Consider the following 5,336-nt stretch of genomic DNA (forward strand, 5'->3'; position numbering starts at 1 on the left):
CAGTAAGAGGAGGAGAGTTAATGAGACGAAAAGCCTTTGACTCCACCCTATTGAGAAGAGCTGTATGTGGGGAGCCTCCCCACGCATTAGAGTTGTACTCCACACAGGGGCGGATAAAACCCCTGTATAGAGTCAACAATTGTGCAGGGGTAAAGAAAGAGCGGAGTCGGCTTAGCACACCCAATCTCTTGGAAGCAGATTTTACAAGAGATGCAATATGATCTTTCCAAGATAAGTCCCGAGTAAATGAAACCCCAAGCATGTTCAAGGATGATGCAGGATTAATCTGAATATTATTAAACATTAGTGGGTATACCTGTGGAAGATTTTGTCGGGTTGATAGGTGTAAGAACTGAGTCTTAGAAGCATTAAAGACAACCATATTATTTTTACCCCAGTCAGAGATATGAGCCAAGTCAGACATTAGGTGTGCCATAGCCTCATCCCTTGTTTCTTGAAGTAACTGTTGAGATGGGCGTTGCGGGAACCGAATGGAAAGGTGAAGGGTGGAGTCATCAGCGTATGAGTGGATAGGGTTAGATGTACAGCTTAGAAGATCATTGATGAATAAAAGGAAGTGAGTTGGTGATAGGACAGAGCCCTGAGGAACACCAGTGTTGATAGATCTAGGAGAAGAACGATGGCCGTCTACGACAGCAGCTATAGAACGACCAGAAAGGAAGCTAGCGATGAAGGTACAGATAGAAGGATAGAAACCGTAGGAGGGCAGTTTGGAAATTAAAGATTTATGCCAGACTCGATCGAAAGCCTTTGAGATGTCAAGTGCAATGGCAAAGCTTTCGCCAAAGTCCCGAAAGGAGGATGACCAGGAGTCTGAAAGGTAGGTGAGAAGATCGCCAGTGGAGCGTCCCTGACGGAACCCATACTGACGATCGGAAAGAAGGTTGTGATAGGAAAGATGCCTTAAAATTTTTTTATTAAGAATTGACTCGAAAACTTTTGAAATACAGGACGTTAAAGCAATTGGACGATAGTTGGAGGGTTGGGAGTGGTCACCCTTCTTTGAGACTGGCTGAATGAGAGCAAACTTCCAGCAAGAAGGAAAGGTACAAGTTGACAGACAAAGGCGAAATAGTTTGCCTAGGCAGGGTGTAAGCACAGAAGCACAGTTTTTGAGAACAACAGGAGGGACCCCATCAGGCCCATATGCCTTGTTAGTACTGAGGCCAGTAATGGCAGAAAATACATCAACTGAAGAAATTTTAATGTCAGCCATGAGGAAGTCAGAGGGGGGAAGTTCTTACCCACCACTGTAAATGGTTTCTTGGTTTACAGGAAACCATTTGACTTCTCACTCAATGTAAAGCCACCTGTAAAGGAAAGAAAAGCTATAAGAAGTGACAGGAAAGATGGGAGAAATAGGAAGGGAAGAGAACAGGCACAGAAAAGCCCTTACTGAATGGAAAAGCACTTGTGAAGCATTTAAGTGGAAAAGAAGTGTAGCGAAATAAAAGAAGAGAGGCGAAGAGTACGTGTCATTATAACAGGCAATGTTGTGGAGGCTAGGGCTGTGGGGTCGCTCTGTAATTGTGGTTGTACTATTGCGGACAGGAGTTCTTAACCACCCTCGTCCAGCCAACCTGTGTATGTGGCAGCGTCGCATTCACGAGCACAGAAGTTGCCTTCGATGTTTTTCTGTCGAAAAATATTCCTTCAGCTTTGGGCTTGTACTAATGGATAAAGCAATAGTAATATTTACTTTGAAGGTTTGACTCTGATAACACGAATATATCATACTGATTATTTAATAACTTGTTTCTCGTATAGAGCCAAGCAAGTGATAAATATGTATATTTGGTTCCACTCCACGACTTCCTGTAGGTCTGAACCAGCGAACATAGAGTGAACAAGTTCGAAGCATTCATTTTTGAACAGGAGAGAGAGAGAGAGAGAGAGAGAGAGAGAGAGAGAGAGAGAGAGAGAGAGAGAGAGAGAGAGAGAGAGCGTGTATGGTGGGTGCCTGTGAATTTTGGAATAATGAGGTGGAGGCAGACTGGCGCAGGGAAATGCAAGGGATGAGAAACCCTGGATTCCTGTGATCCATTGAAAACAGGCCACAGTGTGAGTATTTCTTCCATCAGTCACTAAAACTTGCCTTGCTTTGTGATATATATATATATATATATATATATAGGATTGCTTTCGTTCGAATCATGAATTAGGAGATAAATGCTGTTGATTTAACAAAAAGCTGTGCTTAAGAAAGTAATTTGCCTCTCTGTCCAAAGAGAAATATCCAGTTAATGAGAAAAATACTTATGATTTCGCCAAAAATCTCCAGGTGCCAACCACCAGAGGGAGAAAAAAAATGGGAACATAAGGCATCTAACAGAAGTTACGCGGCCTGCCAAATTATTTGACAAAGTCAACTGGCGTTACCCAGAATAAAACCCATCTTTCATTTTGTCCGACGAGACGTTATCCTGGGATAAACTTTTTCGTCATCATCGAAAGGAAAAATTCCCTGTTTAGCTTGAGCACCATATTTACTCATATCGCATAAAATCATGTGTATGTAGCCGGAATGAAGCCCCTTATCTATGGCCTGGCAAACTCCACGTAAAGAGTACCCGGTACTATTTTCTGCCGACAGACTGAGTTAAGCGGTGAGACTCATCCTTCGTGTAAGGAAATCCACCCCGCCCCTGTGTGTGTGTGTGTGTGTGTGTGTGTGTGTGTGTGTGTGTGTGTGTGTGTGTGTGTGTGTGTTGAATTGAGAGTCATCTGACTTGTGGAGCATGATATGCGGATTGGTAGGTTGGTAACTGGGTTTGTGGATTGGTTAGTGTAGGCTGGTTGTTTCACAGGCGGACTAGGTGGAGTGAGTGGGCGAGAGGAAGGGAAAGGGTTGTTGAGCTGGTTAAGTGGGGTGGAGTGGGGTTCGTGCATTGTTTAAGTGAGGTGGGTGGTAGGGCTACCTGTAGGACAAGGCAAGAGACGGGTTTGTGTCGTCCTACTTTTGAGACATACTGTATTAAGTAAGGTTGTGGATATGTGCGTTGATGGGTGGGTGTGTAGATGGATGAACGGATTGTGGGAAAACAGGCCACTGGGATTAGGTGAATTGAGTTAATGTCCGAGTTGGGAAAATCGGTCCACAGGGGATATTATTCTGGAATCATGCTGAAGTAGGCATATATATCCAGTGGGTTACAACAGGTCCATAGTGCAATACGTCTGTTGGTTAAGAGGTCTGTGTTTCAACTGCACGCATCAGTGGGTGATTATAACCACGTCGGATAACAGGTTTATGGGGAAAATAGGTTCATTGTGAAAAATACATCCATGGTTATACGACCATGTAGGAAACCTGCATTCATAGAGAGATTCAAGGTCGACGGAAAAATTGGTCCGTGGGGAGAAAATACATCAATGGGGAAAATTAGTTCGGGGGAAAATAGGTTACGTAGGGAAGTAGGCGTCTTTAAAAAAAAAAAAAAGTAATTAAGGAAAATAGGTCCATAAGGGATTGTGCTCCGAGTGGTGAAAATGTCCATTAGTAAAAATATTCATGGGGTGAAAATAGGTCCATAGGGGCATACACGTACTGTAAACATACATGGAAATATTTAAAATAAATGGAACCTAAAACATCCAACTTTTAACAGCGACCGTTGTCTGGAATTAGGCTTACCACTGCACACCTTGGACCAAACAACCATTAGCCAGACCCTATTACCACTTCGTCATCCAGTTATTATATTTCATAATTTACCTTCATTTAGCCATTTAAGCATAGAAAGCCAACCGAAACGAAAGGAAAAATCCCTGTTTAACTGTGCTGAGCACCTCATTTCTCCACCTCATTCCTCTAAAATTCACGGGGACCCGCTGCTCTCTCTCTCTCACTCTCTCTCTCTCTCTCTCTCTCTCTCTCTCTCTCTCTCTCTCTCTCTCTCTCTCTCTCTCCTGTTAACAAATGAATGCTTCGAACTTGTTCACTCTATGTTCGCTGGTTCAGACCTACAGGAAGTCGTGGAGTGGAACCAAATATACATATTTATCACTTGCTTGGCTCTATACGAGAAACAAGTTATTAAATAATCAGTATGATATATTCGTGTTATCAGAGTCAATCCTTCAAAGTAAATATTACTATTGCTTTATCCATTAGTACAAGCCCAAAGCTGAAGGAATATTTTTCGACAGAAATGCATCGAAGGCAACTTCTGTGCTCGTGAATGCGACGCTGCCACATACACAGGTTGGCTGGACGAGGGTGGTTAAGAACTCCTGTCCGCAATAGTACAACAACAGTAGTGATGCAGCAAAAATTTAATTTTGGAGAAGGAAGAAAAACTGTCACTCGTTATTCATGCAGGGTATGTTGGGCTGACAACCACTCTTACTGACAATCTATATTCTCGTATCCGAACCTTGAAATCTGAGTGTACGAAAACATGCGATCACGGTCACATACACCTTCATTTAACCCCGATTTAATATTATTTAAGATTATATGTTTCATGTAAGCCATTAATGATTATAAAGTCTATGAAATACTTTTTTTTTTTTTTTTTTTTTGTAGGTGTACCAAAGAAATTGATGCATGAGTTACTAAATTATTAACTTTCAATCTATTAAACGCGTTTATCTCAAAACTGTGTTTTGGTTTATACCTCCTTCTTTTGGAACTGGGGAACAAGAGTACTATTAATATATCCCATGAATGTTGTGAATGGCCAATAGGAGAATTAAACTGAGGAGAGCTGAACCTCCCGTTTCCTTTCATTGTTATGGTGTATGGACTGGATATGTCAGCCCAAATACCCAGCACTGGAACTAATGGCAGCTTGTACCTGCAGCACCTTAGCAAAGAGATTGTACTTTGGGCTTCCTTTCTCTTCTCGGTCATAGCCCCTGGAAAAGCAAAGGACTGTGTTCCTGAAATCTTGACTATCATGCGAATACATAACAGTACTAAAGGATTTAATTTTTATTCATTCATTCATTGCCAGACGCCATGTATCCCAGATGGGGTGGCCAAGGGCTTAGAGTTAATTGTTTTACAGGGAGGGGCACTAATCCTCCACCAACCCCACTTGACATGTAGGGATGCCAACAGCATCTGGTGTTCCCAGGCGGTCACCCATCCAAATACTAACCAGACCCACAGTTAAAAAGCGTATATGTACGGTACATGGACAGTTCATGTAGTTTCGTAGGAGATAATGGACAACCAGGGTAATTTAGCGATAACATAGAGATGCAGTAAGAGGATGAGAGGCAGACAGGTGGCTAGATAGGAAGATGAGGTTCAGAGATTTGCTGGGATTGTGATGGAACAGGCTAACAGCAGTTCAGACAGATAGGAG

This window comes from Coenobita brevimanus, chromosome 86, assembly GCF_032717465.1.
Source record: "Coenobita brevimanus isolate Jiangsu-jjx chromosome 86, ASM3271746v2, whole genome shotgun sequence".
NCBI lineage: Eukaryota > Metazoa > Arthropoda > Malacostraca > Decapoda > Coenobitidae > Coenobita > Coenobita brevimanus.